Source organism: Pan troglodytes, chromosome 1 (genome assembly GCF_028858775.2).
Source record: "Pan troglodytes isolate AG18354 chromosome 1, NHGRI_mPanTro3-v2.0_pri, whole genome shotgun sequence".
NCBI lineage: Eukaryota > Metazoa > Chordata > Mammalia > Primates > Hominidae > Pan > Pan troglodytes.
This window is the reverse complement of record NC_072398.2, coordinates 81,954,254-81,968,549: the sequence shown is the minus strand read 5'-3', so window position 1 is coordinate 81,968,549 and position 14,296 is coordinate 81,954,254. Positions and strand designations below refer to the sequence as shown.

The window sequence follows — 14,296 nt, the reverse complement described above, 5'->3', positions numbered from 1 at the left end:
TTCACACCCAAGCAGTGTGACCGTAGAGCCAGACTCCAGCCAGTGTATGTATTTTTTACTCCCTGTTGTCTGTGAAATGTAGAAAAGAAAAGGAAAAGAATAAAAATCCCCTCTGACTCCAGCAACAGAGATAACTATTTGCTTTTCCCCTCCTTCTATCCTTATGCAAACCCCACCTTAATGTGGTGGTAACATCAGCTTCCCAGGCATATTCCTGTGGGAAACAGTCTGTCTCCCTCCCTGGCAGTGGCATGTCTCAGAAGTAGCCTTTGGCAACCTCTTGGTGAAGTCTGTGTCTCCCTCCCACACCCCGCCATGCTACCCTCTCAGGTGACCTCTGCAGGGCCCACACCAGCAAGATTTCTTGACTAGTCCCCAGGCCAGCCCTTCTCCCTTCCCACCGCAGAGACAGTTTCTGCAGAGGCTTGCCCTCTCTTGCCCACAGCCTGGCTAGCCTAATCATCTCAGGTCATAAATGCTGAAGCTTTAGCAGGTTACTCCTTCCAGGTTGACATGCTTATACAGGCATTTTTGAGAGATATTGTACTTTTTAGCCAAAAGCCCCAAAGTAGAGACACACTGGGCTTGGCCAGGGTTTTGGTGTTCTCTTAAAGCACACCATCCCTTTGCTGCTTCACCAGTGGGAGTGAAATGTTTTCACAGGGAAACCTCCTTCTGGCTGCCAGGCTGTGATGGGGAGGTGTCAGTGGGTGGGTGCCGGAGGGGAAGATGTTTTATGTTACAACACAGGAAGTCAATGACCTTGAGGCCTCTGAGCACTCTGCCAGGTCAATTCATCTCGGAGGTTGTTCTTTCCTGCCCCAAAGCCTAGGCTGACTACAAAGCTCCTTCCGCCCCTCAGAGCAATTAGAGAAACAGAAAGAAGCAGAGTACCAGGATCTGAAAATGGAGCAGTGCAGAGAGAAAGCTAGTGTAAGACCATGCTTCTCAACCCTTTCACACATAATACTTAACTTTTGTAAGAAATATTTCATAATATTCATTTTGCTATCTAGAAATGAAGTTCTTAGATATATAACCTACCTACACATATAATTTTTAAAATAAATATAATGTCCTACCTACAATGTAAAGAAAAATAAAAGGACAGTAGTGGATAATAAAATATATTTAAATATGTGAATTCTAGTACACAGCTGCCCTAGAAGACATAGCAAAGGGCCAGGTGCCTGCACCTTTACTTAAAATCATTATGAACACAAGGGATATAGCTGCAGTTAAATTGGTGATTCAATATTATGAGAAGGGTTGCTGTCAGAAACATGCATTTCCAAAATTCTTGGTAAAGTTCTTTTTTTTTTTTTTTTGAGACAGGGTCTCACTCTGTTACCCAAGCTGGAGTGCAGTGGCACAAACATGGCTCACTGCAGCCTCAACCTCTTGGGCTCAAGTGATTCTTCTGCCTCTGCCTCTTGTGCATTTGGTACCACAGGTGCATGCCACCACACCGGGCTAATTTTTTAATTTTTTGTAGAGATGGGGTCTCTCCATGTTGCCCAGGCTGGCCTCAAACTCCCGGGCTCAAGCAATCCTCCTACCTTGGCTTCCCAAAACTCTGGGATTATGGACGTGAGCGACTGAGCCCAGCTTAAAGTTCTAAACAAAACAAAATATCATCTTGCCTTGATTCCCACAATAGTTATGATCCTAAAAATTTCAGTATATATTAAACCATGCAAAAAACACATTACGTTTATATGTAAAACAGAGTTACATTCCAGGCACAGGTAATCTGTAAGATTTTCATCAATAAAAATGTCTATTGTGATTTTCCAAAGGCATATGGGACACAGAACAGTTGCATTTCAGGAAGTCCAGCATCCTTGGCCCCCACTTCCTAAAATGCTAGTTGACCCACAATTTTGTCATTGTGACAAAAATGCTTCCATAAATGTCCAAAATACGCACCCCCCAGAAGTATGGCCCCCATTGAAAATCAATGTCTGCAGCGACCCCAGGAACTGATTAGCGGTAAGATCACATACCTTAACTCTGTATGGCATGAATTGCTCAGTAGCATCAAGGAAATGGAGGGCAAAATACTGATAAACAATATAGGCAAGTGTTAGTGACATGTTTCTCAAGAAGTTAAAAATACTTGCCCTCAGGAAGATCAGTGTAGTAGGATTCATTCAGAGTTTGCTAAATCATCTTAAAGAACTAGGAATGCCCAAGGCTAGAGAAGATTTAACGTTAACTTAACTGAGGATAATAAATCCAAGGAAGAACTAAAATTAAATTTGATGAAAGCCAATTTGTCAAAGATCAATTCTCCAAAAGTCAAGTCACTAAATGACCAATTCACCAAAAGCCAATGTGTCAGATATTAACTTGCTGAAAGATTAATTCACCCCAAACTGCCAAATTTAGTACTTTAAGCCATGTCTAGAACTGCAGCAATTTCACCATAAGCCAATTTGCTACCATTGAGTCACTGTGGCTGGCCAAATCCTAGTGTGTTTGGCACTTTTGGTCTGTATCATTAAGTAATGAGAAGATCCTGGGTATTTCAAATGTTGTGCATTTTGCACATCTTAAATGTCAAGGAATTTATGAAAAATAAGATAGATTTCTCTTTGCCAATGCATTACATGCCTTCCCTATTACTCTTAATAATGGCTTTGTGAATAAGCTCAATCAAATAAATACTTTGTGCATGTTTCAAATTTCAAACTCTTTCATTTGATATCATATACATGAAAGAAGAGTTTGCCCTTTAAACAGTTTTATATCAATTTGCCCTTCCCTATTTGTGCTGACTTTGTCAGTCTTTTGAACAAAGTTTTGTCTGCATGTCAATTTTTATGTATCCATGAAATATGTGGAAACTAGCAAAAATTCTTTCCAAGAAATGGGGTCTATATACAAATTTAGGAATGTGGCTAAAATCCAAGTTAGGCATAAGGCCTCAAAACTAGAGAAGGTCATAATCTGTGTTGAAGGGCAAGCTCACCCATTCACATATAAAATGCTATACAAGCCGTGCAAGGCCCTAAAAGGTGAAAAACATGAAATGAACATTCAAATAAGCCCTGATAAATTCTTAGGGAGAGAGCTGAGGTGAAGCAGCTCCTGTGAGCCACACCAAACAAAAATGGAAAATAAATCTTCAAAGACTATTAAAGCAATTTCATACAAACAATCTGTTATAAGCGCCATAGGCAGTTAATAGAATCAAGGTTTTGGTGAATCAGTAATTTGGTAAATTGGTTATTTGGTGAATTGATGAGTTGCTACATTTTATTTTAGTGACTGGGATAGCACCGTCTTTTGGAACATTAGCTTTCCTTCCTCGAGAAGTAATGTGGTAGGCAGGCAGGGAGTTGGAAATAAAAGAGCAACAGAAGCAAGCATGGGGTGTGCCCAACTTAGCACGGCCTATTAGAGATGGTGTCCGTTCTCCATTCTGACCTGCATACATGTCCCCACTGTGGAGACAGATGCCTCAGGCTAGCTCAGCCAGCTGCCAGTAACAGGTGAATCCCATAACCAATTCTTGGTCTGATTTTACACTCACCTGGAATGCTTCTGATTATAAATGAGCTTCCTCAGTCGTTTTCCATCAGAGAAATTGTAGTCCAAGGGTCATGCGTACCTGGTCACCTTGGTGGATATAAATCTCAATGTGCATTAATAAATGAGCATCTTTGTTTTTACATCGTATTTTATGAACTTCGTAAGTGTGGATCAGCGCCACTGAGTCTGATCACCCCTAAGACCCTGGTAAGATTAATTTTTCACAGCATCTGTGAGTAATGGCCAGACCCAGGTCTGTTCTGAATTCATCCCCATTGGCTCCACACCTTTACTTTATGTTTCTACAATCTATAAAACATAGTGAAGGAAGACTCTGCATGTAAATGGTGGGCCTAAAATAATTGCAAACAGGGAGAATTGAATATTTTTGTTACATATTTTATATAAAAGCCCTGAAGTGATAGCCTGTGTATCCAAAGCCCCCTCGGCCTGGAGCGCTAAGGCAGGTCAGGTGAACAGACATAAGCAGTATTTCTCTGGCTCCAGCTTGAGCCAGCTATTGCGGGCCTTCCATCTTTCCATGCTTCACCCCCCACCCCCACAGCCACCCCCACCCCACCAGTTATTTAGGGGAGGTGCCAAGGAGTTCTTATGTGCTGATGAGGAGGCCCTCTCAGCTGCTCCTGCCATTGTCCTCCCTGTTTCACTCCTGTCTTAGTCTGTCTGTGCTGCTATAATAAAATACCTGAGACTCAGTAATTTATAAAGAACAGAAATCTATTTCTCACAGTTCTGGAGGCTGGGAAACCCAAGATCAAGGTGCCAGCAGATTCAGTGTCTGGTGGGAGGTGCTTTCCGTTTCCAAGATTTTGGAATCTTAGAATCTTGCTGCTGTGTCTTCACATAGCAGAAAAGATGGAAGGACAAGGGCGCTAGGGCTTTCCCTTCAACTGCTTTTATGAGAGTACTAACCCATGAGGGCAGAGTCCTCACAACTTAATCACTCTCGGAAAGCCCCCACTTCTTAATACTATCACATTGGGTATTAGGTTCCAGCATATGAATTCTGGAGGTACACATATGTTCAAACCACAACAACTTCCTTCAATTCTATCTATGCTTCCCTGTGAAGCAAGGAAGGGCTGGCACTGAAGGTGGTCCTGTCCATGCCAAGGGCAGCCTTCTGCTGCTGGGCCTCTTCCCGCTGCTTCTCCAGCTGGAGCCAGAGCTTTGGGCACAATCCCAGGCCCTCTAGATGCCCTGGATCTCCAAGTGCCAATGCAGGGCCTCGCTTGCCGTCACCCCTGACTTGACATGTTCTGCACAAAAAGGCATGTGAGGAGCATCTCTCCCTTCTCCTTTGCATCACAGTAGACACAGGGCCCTGCAGTGCTGCCTCGTGTTTCCCAAGAGTTCTTGCATCGGTCTACAGTCAATTAAGTCTCTAGATGAGGGAGTGATCATTGCTATGCAGAACCGGAACATAAATAAGCTCAGGGTGCTGCAGTGAATCAGAAAGTGAGGCAGAAACACCTAACCAAAAAAGAGAGGTCATGTACACAAGGTTAGTGATGGGCTCTTATCTACCCCTGGCCTGTCCTGCTCACCCTGAGGGAGATGAAAGTGAGGATTACCATTAAGCCATGCTGAAGAACATAGGTTAATTTTGTAGTCAGAAAAAAATGGTGACATTTCAAACCATCATTGTAATAAAACAATACATTTATTTATTGAATTCAATGCTTATAGTCACATTATACAAATTGCCATCAGGTCACAGGTCTCAATAGTGTGGGTACAGTCACTCTCAATGAATCATTTTGCTGTCTCCATAAAGTCACAGGTGAAAAAAGGCCTTTAGATAGTGTAGGGAGAGACACCAGATCCAACCAGACACAACTAAATGACATGCAACATTTCATTACCCTGAGTGGGCAGATCAGAAAATTAGCTTTCTATACACAACTCCCTCTTCCCATACCTTCAGAACAGGGCCTCAGTGGGAAGAGGGGGCAGTTAGCTTTACCTGAGCCTGCCCCAGGTTCCATTTCTGGTATCAAGGACTTTTCAACCCCTCCCTAACTTTCATGTATCTATGAATAATCACATGCATGCGCGTGTGCGCACACACACACACACACTCACACACACACACAATTTCACCCTGGCCCAGACAATTTCCAAGGCTGCTGGTCAACCCTGGTGCTGGTTTCCTGATTAACAGTTGCTCACTCCGGGCTTTACCTTGTAAACCTAAGGAATTGTCCCTGGTTCTGCTCTGCTGCTTTAGGAGGCAGAGAACCTCTGTGCAGGCTGGAATCTCACCTTTCCAACATCATTTCCAGACAGGATTCACCAAGGACATCTGTGTCCTGTGGGAAGTCCAAACTCCCATTCTGCAGGTATGTCTAATTTATTTCAGCATGCAGCTGTCCCTTTTCTGTGAAATTTTTCTTTTATTCCATGTGTCTTTCTCTGCCTCGCCCTCTCAGTCTCACCCTTCCTTCAAACTAAGTTAGGAGAGGGACTCTGCTATTTATGGTTGACCTTACCCTGTGCTTTGTAAGGTATGCTAAAGGATTTTCTCCCCACCCTTGCCAGTGAATTTTAAAATTAATTTTAAAAGAGAACGCAATTTCTGAGGCTGTCCTTCCTTGAAGGACACTTTTTATTCCCTCGGCAGAATGTGTACTGGGGATTGGGCTATAGAAAAAAAATCTTCTGTGCCTCTGTTTTATTTTATTCCTGGGGTGGTTTGGAGGATGGGTGATCTGATGACACAACTGACTTCACAAAGTGTCCTCCTTCTCTGTCGGAGTTCAATTTACAACATAATCGGGCTTGGCAAGGGATATCCTGAAACAGCAGTAACCCTCTCTATACAAAACATCACTTTGCCTCAGGCCAAGCCTATTCACCTTCATGGTTACTTTTAGACAGTGTCTCGTATCTTGTGTACAACTATAGTACTTGGTCCCCAGTGATTAAAAAGAACTCAGGGTTTGTCTACACACACACACACACACACACACACACACACACTCAGACTCTGGCTGAGAGAAGTGTGCCTTCCAGAAGTGTTCCTTTCATTGCTGCCCAAATCCAAACCTCTTTTTTGAGAAGGGAAGGGCACAAGAAAGGAGGTACCTGAACCCTTCTCTGAGTCGGGTGCCCGTGGTTTCCTCCACCTTCCTGGTGGAGGCCTAGAGTCGGAGTGGGAGAGGGAAGTGGTCAGAGAAGAGGAGAGAGCTATGTTGAAAGACAGCTGGGGAGAAAGCAAGCCCTCCACTCCCCTCTGCCCCTTAGTCCATGCTAAAACCCCAGAGTACACCAGCAGGAAGTGGAAATGGGCAGTCCTGCTGTTTCCAGGTTCTGGTGGGCACCTTTCCACATCCTAAACCAAAATATGTGACATGGACTGTCTGGATTTGTTCTGAAGAGGTGGTAGGTCCATTTGTTCATGGAAATCCTGACAGGGTCAGCTGTGAATCACACTGATACTGGTGTAGGGTTAACACCATGGAGGTTGCAGGGGCCTGTGCTCTTGCTATACTTCCCTCATAGCCCTCTCTGTTATTTACTTAATTTCACATTTGTTAGTCGTGGGTTTGGGTAGGGCAGGAGAAGCAATCATTTCCATTTACTACCAACCACATAGCACACAAAACCAAATGTAGACCACTCCTTAGTCACCGCCCACTGTTTCTGATGGCACAGGGACATTCTAGGATGGGGGATGAGATATCCGTTATTCAAAATGAGCCCAGAGGGCCACCCCCGGAAATACATGTGGTTGGCTGAATATAAGTGTCTGACTGTATATTTTTTAAGATAAACTTTTTGTTTGTTTTGTTTTGTTTTGAGACAGAGTCTTGCTCTGTCACCCAGGAGGGAGTGCAGTGGCACAGTCTTGGCTCACTGCAACTTCCACCTCCCGGGTTCAAGCAATTCTCCTGCCTCAGCCTCCTGAGTAGCTGGGATTACAGGTGTGCACCACCATACCCAACTAATTTTTGTATTTTTAGTAGAGACATGTTGGCCAGGCTGGTCTTGAACTCCTGAGCTCAAGTGATCCGCCCACCTCGGCCTCCCAAAGTGCTGGGATTAGAGGCATGAGCCACCACGCACGGCCAAGATAAACTTTAAAAAGAAAAAAAGACTTTAATTAGCTGGAAATCCACTAACCAACACTCTGACTTAATTAGGACTATAAACTATCAGGAAAAGAAACAAATGATAACAAAAAAAGATAAAAATAATAGCTATTTATTGTGTCACTTCCATATGCCAGGAAGTTATTGCATATACTTTTTACACCAACCCTGGGGAAACTCTAAATGTCAAAGAGGTTAAGTAAGCTAGCTAAGAGCATACCTCCACTTACAAGTGAGTCAAAACTCAACCTCAGGTTCTATGCTCTACAGAGCTATTCTATATGCCTAAGTTTTGTCGTGTATTGCCATAACAAAACACCTGAGAATGTGTAATTTAAAAAGAAGAGAGGTTTATTTGGCTCACATTTCTGATGGCTGGAAAGTCCAAGAGCATGGCACTGGCATCTGCTCTGCTTTTGGTGAGGGCCACGTGCTGTGTCCCAACAGGGCAGAGAAGCAGAAAGGCAAGTGGGTGTGTTCAAAGAGGGCAAAACCTGAGAGTCAACCCTGCTTTGTAACAAACCGCGCTAGTGGGAACTAATCCATTCCCAGTAGAACTAACCCAGTCTTGGAAGAAAGACATTAACCTATCTTAACGACCTAATCACCTTTTAAAGGTGCCATCTCCCAGCACTGCTACATTGGCAATTAGATTTCAGCATGAGTTTTGTCAGAGACAAACCACACCCAAACCACAGCACTTTATATATCTTGCTTTTTTTGTTGTTTGTTTTGTTTTTTGTCCTGAAGCCCTAAATGTGAAATGGGTAAGACTTTTACAGCTACTAGGGTAGTCATTAGCGCTGTTTATCAAATATTTTTGGATTGCCACCTTCTGAACATAGAGAAGGACAATATTTTCCAGCCCCCTCGTGAGTGGGACACTGTGGCTGATACAGGTCAATATGCTCTGAGTGGAAATAATAGAAGTGATGTGTGTCACTTCTGAACTGGGGCATTTAATCATTAACAGGAGACTCTCCAGAGCTGTCTTTCCTTCTGCAAAAAGGCAAGTTCCAGCTCCATCAGCATAGGTCTTGAAGTGAGGATGATTTTGAACCAAGCCTCAGCTGCCCCATGTATGCTATGTGCCTGAGAGTTGGGGATTATCTGATACTGCAGCATAATCTAGCCTATCCTAACTGATAGGATCACAACCTAAAGAGTGCAGAAATATATTTTTATTTCCTCGTAACTAACTTAACTCTCAAGCCCCCAATTCCACCAATAGTAGAAAATTCAGTGTTGCCCATTCAACTCACTTTGAGTATAGTTCTCCCCCATTTTTTGAGGAGAGAATACTTAGTCAATTCCAAGTTCCACCCCTTGGAACAGGGCTGGCAGAGTACATCTAAGTTTCAGGTAATGAAGGAGGTAAAAAGAGTAGTTAAGGTTTTTTTGGGTGTTTTTGTTTTGAGATGAAGTCTCACTCTGTCACCCGGGCTGGAGAGTGCAATGGCAAGATCTCAGATCACTGCAACCTCCACCTCCCAGGTTCAAGCAATTCTCCCACCTCAGCCTACCGAGTAGCTGGGAATACAGGCATGCGCCACCACGCACGGCTAATTTTTTGTATTTTTAATGGAGATGGGGTTTCACCATGTTGGCCAGGCTGGTCTCGAACTCCTGACCTCAAATGATCCGACCACCTCAGCCTCCCAAATGCTGGGATTACAGGTGTGAGCCACAGTGCCTGGCCAAGAGCAGTTAAGTGCCCCATAACAAAGAGAGGCACTGGAGGTTACCTTTGTCCCAGGGCTGTCTTCTCATCTGCAAGCCATCACAGCTACGTGGCTCTCTCCTCTCTACCTTTGTGGTGGATGTGTCAGAGGCATGTGAACCAGAGTGACTCCATCTTGAATAGGGGCTGGGTAAAATAAGGCTTAGACCTGCTGGGCTGCATTCCCAGGAGGTTAGGCCTTCTTAGTCACAGGATGAGATAAGAGGTTAGCACAAGGTACAGGTCACAAAGACGTTGCTGATAGAAGGATGCAGTAGAGAAGGCGGCCAAAACCTACCAAAACCAAGATGATGATGAAAGTGACCTCTGGTCATCCTCACTGCTCATTATATGCTAGTTATAATGCATTAGCATGCTAAAAGACACTCCCACCAGCACCTTGACAGTTAATAAATGCCATGCCAATGCCCAGAAGTTACCCTATATGGTCTAAAAAGGGATGGAACCCTCAGTTCCAGGAATTGCCCACCCCTTCCCGGAAACCTCATGAAAAATCCACCCCGTTTAGCATATAATCAAGAAATAGCCAACCAGCAGCCCTCAGGGCTGCTCTGCCTATGGATTAGCCATTCTTTTATTCCTTTACTTTCTTAATAAATTTGCTTTCACTTTATGGATTCGCCTCTAATTCTTTCTTGCGCAAGATCCAAGAACCCTCTCTTGGGGCCTGGATAGAGACCCCTTTCCAGTAACAGATGCCTGCAACACTGCCAAGGCCTCTGAACATGAGGCACGCCACTCTGCCCCCTCCTCATCTTAACCCAAGGCCTCTAAAGTTTCTAGCCCTCTCACAATATTTCTCCCTCCCCCACACCAGATCTCTGGACCTCAAGGCTGCTAGGACACTGTGAGGTAGTCCTCGAGTAACTCAAGCAGCTACAGTGACTATTGTTCTGGCATCATGTGTGCCTCTCTAAGGGCCTGTCTGCCTAGGCTACACCTTGGGGAGCAAGGCACGAGTGCCCTCTTGCCTCAGGCCCCACTCCCACCAAACCTATCAGAGGTTTATTTTTGTTTGTTTGTTTGTTTTGTGCCTTTGTCCCAGGTTTATTGAAAATATTACAGTATTGCAGAAAGATTCAAACAGGTCCCCTAGGCGTTTTGAAAGTCATCCGAACTGTAGGCTGACTGACCTGCAGGTTGGACAGACTGCCAAATGCTGAAGTCCAAAAGCATTTTCTTAGCGTTAGGATCTACTTCAATGATCTCCTGATCCAGGGCTGAGACCTCGGGAACATAATTGTCTCTTTTTTCTCTCTCTTCCTCCTGCAGCTTGATGGAGATACCTCTTACTGGTATCTTACCCCTCTGAATCCGCTTCACCAGATGCATGACATAGCCTGCTATCTTGTTGTGGAGCTTCTCGCTGGGGATAATGGCGATCTCCTCGCACGCGCTTGTCCGTGTGGAAGTCATTGCCCAGGCGCATGTAATACTTTTCTGTGACGACCTGGGCCGCCTTCTTCACGGTTTGGGTGTGAACGCGGCCCATGTTGGCTGGTCCTTGGTAAAAGAGGCCCTATCAGAGGTTTCTAACACACATTTTCTACACCCCACTGCTGGCATGAAGCCAACAGGGGTAGGGGGAGAGGGATTAGCACTCCGAACATTCTCAAGGGAAGTTCAAGGTATCTTGCTCTCCTGCTTTCCTTTCCCAACTCTCAGGTCCCTCCCCTTTTGGAATGTAAAACTATCTCTTACATCAGAGCTACTCAAAGTGCTGGTTGGCAACAAGCTAAGTCTGGTTGGTGTCAGCACATAAATCACCGTATTGCTTCCTTCATCAAGAAAGTCTTGCTACCAAACACACACACACACACACACACACACACACACACACAAATCAACAACAGTGCCAACTGAACTAAACAGTGTTCACAGTGATAAAGTTGATTTACATTCTGGAATAGGCTTCTTATCTCAGTAATAAACAGGTCTCAGGAGGCAGCCGAGTCTTGTCCATTCCTACCTATTCTGTGGTTTGTGGATAAATTTTATGCCCAGCTCCCTTCCGGTTTCGGCTTTTGATGTTTAAAGCCAGCTTTTGGAATTTAAAAAACCTTTCCACTCTCTGGTACCTTGTCTTTCAAGACTATTGTTTCAGCTATGAGTTTCAAACAACCCCATTCAACAATTCAATTGACTCCTTTGTTCCAGCCTGTGTCTGCCCTCGTCCTGAGAATTTTTTTTTTAAATCATTGCTGTGAGACTGGTAAGGAAAAGATAATAATTCTGCCTCTGCGCTGTTCAGCTTTTTAATGTATTTCCTGTCTCCCTGGCTAGAACATTGCATGCTTTTTAAGGTTGAGTTTTATTTTATAACGAATAATTAATTCTCTCAGCATTCAGATTAATCAAAGTTTGCCTAGCTCTTTGTAAAAATGACTTTTTAATTACTAGTCATTTTGAATCTGCTCCCCTCTAACAGCACACATAATCAAAAAGTCACTCAATTAATGTGATGTTTATTAAGAATGTGTAATGATATGAGTAAATGCTTCTTATAATATGAACTGAAAAAAGTGGGTTACAATGTTGGGTTGCAGTGTGCATATAACTTTTAAAATAACAACAAAAGATCTAGGATTAGGAAAAAAACAATAGAAATAAATGCATCTGTTTATATTTTTAATTTATATAATATCCTTTAATAGAAAAATAATTTTAATTTTTTAAAAAAGTGACTGCACTTCCCTATTGACTTATAACTTGGGAAACACACTAGTCTTGATTACATTTTGCCTTACATTATTCTTTTGATGGTTTATCTCCCCAGCCTCTGCTTTAAGAATCTTTTCTGCAATATTTTAACCTTCAAAAGCAATTGAACTCCTCAGTTGTGGTGCTTTTATTTTTTTTGAGACGGAGTCTGTCTGTGTTCCCCAGGCTGGAGTGCAGTGGCACGATCTTGGCTCACTAAAACCTCCGCCTCCTGAGTTCAACTGATTCTCCGGCCTCAGCCTCCTGAGTAGCTGGGATTACAGGTGCCCACCACCACACCTGGCTGATTTTTGTATTTTTAGCAGAGATAAGGTTTCACCATGTTGGCCAAGGCTGGTCTCAAACTCCTGACCTCAGGTGATCCACCTGCCTCAGTCTCCTAAAGTGCTGGGATTACAGGTGTGAGCCACCGTGCCCAGCCATGGTGCATTATTATTTATTTTATCAACCCAGTGAAGAGCCCCTCTCTACATTCCTGATCCTCATTTCTACCCAACCTCCAGGTCCCCATATGCATTACTTGTCTGGCAATACATGTGCACCCTCACTCACTGCATATGTATTGCTGATCCATGTGCAAACATGCTTCCAGTGTGCATGAAGGCTCAGTGCCATCCTATGCCAACCATCTCCTACTTTGCTCATCCAATGCCTTATTTTCAGGATTTTTCCCATCACCAAACCCTTGTTGTTTCCTATCTCAAAGAATAGTGAGGCATCTCAAACCCCTTACACAGACTGTGAAGTATTTGGAATGAAATTTATGAGTGACCTCCACCCTGAGATTACACTCTGCTACCAGGCCTGTAGAATGTTTTCTAAAGCTTTATTGCAATATATTTTACATAGTACAAAAGTCACCTATTTAAATGGTACAATTCAGTGGTTATGTGCACACTGCAACCCCACATTATAACCCACTTTTTAAAGTTCATGTTATAAGAAGCATTTATTCATGTTATTACACATTCTTAATAAACATCACATTAATCTGATGACTTTTTGATTATATGTGTTGTTAGAGGGGAACAGATTCAAAATGGTAATAAAGAGTCATCTTCACAAAGAGCTGGGCACACTTTGATTAATATACTCCAAGGTTGTACAACTATCACCATTAGGTAATTCCAGAATATTTTCATCACCCCCAAAAGGAACTCTAAACCCATCAGCTGTTATTCCCCATTTATCTCTCCTCCCAAACCTTGGCAACCACTTTTACTCCCTGTCTCACTGAATTTGCATACTTTGGACATTTCACTTAAGTGGAATCATACAATATGTTGTCATTTATAACTAGCTTCTTTCACTTAGCATAAGGTTTTCAAATTTCACCCACAATGTAGTATTTCATTTAGTATTTTATTCCTCTTCCTGTCAGAATAATCTTCCATTACATGAATATACCATATTTTGTTTATCCACTGGGCTTGTAGAATTCAAAGCAGCATCACTTTTAGTACCTAAAGCATAGTCAATTTCTGTCACGTAATTAGGATAATTATGTCTTTTTAAAAATAATAATAATTTAGGTATCTTAGCAAATGAAGAGAAAAAAGAAGAGATTTAGGAAAAACATAGGAAATTTCTATATTTTTTTCCATTCTTTCAGAAAAACAGAATTCTATGCAAGCTAGAAATGTTTTCTCACTTTTTCCCTATGCCTACACATCTCTATACACCTTCCTAATCCTGAAAACCCAGAACACAGCTCTATGCTGGCTTGGTACTGAATCCCCAGTAAGTGTTGAATAGGAAGGAAGAAAAGAAGGAAGGAAGGAGATTTTAAAAAGAATGGATATTATTTAAAAAGGAAACACTTGGAAAAAATTATTTCCACCTTGATCTTTCTTCTCCCCGAAGCCTCCCCCCATCTCCACCTTGCTAGTCTTCCTTTTTGCGATGTAAATGGTTGAGCAGACAGTAGTGGGGAGAGCTGCAGGAGAGGTCAGCGGTTAAGCTTAATTACAAGTAAATACAATTTCTCTGGGGTTGCTGTGGAAAGGAGAGCAGATAAGATCAGCGAAAGTACTTGGAGGGCCTTGGAAGACAGCCCCTCTGCAAATATAGGATTGGCTTTTATTGTTGTTGCTGCTAATAAAACAGATGTTCTCAAAGCATTCCTCCAACCAGTGAGAGGGCTGGGGAAATTGCTATGTCTTTACTGGTTGCTGAAACCAAA

At 43.0% G+C, this 14,296-nt stretch overlaps 1 pseudogene; it reads right to left on the bottom strand.

Moving 5' to 3' along the window:
* Positions 1 to 7,835: 7,835 nt before the first annotated feature.
* LOC107969150 (small ribosomal subunit protein eS17-like) lies at positions 7,836 to 13,707 on the bottom strand (annotated as a pseudogene).
* Between the last annotated feature and the right edge of the window lie 589 nt (positions 13,708 to 14,296).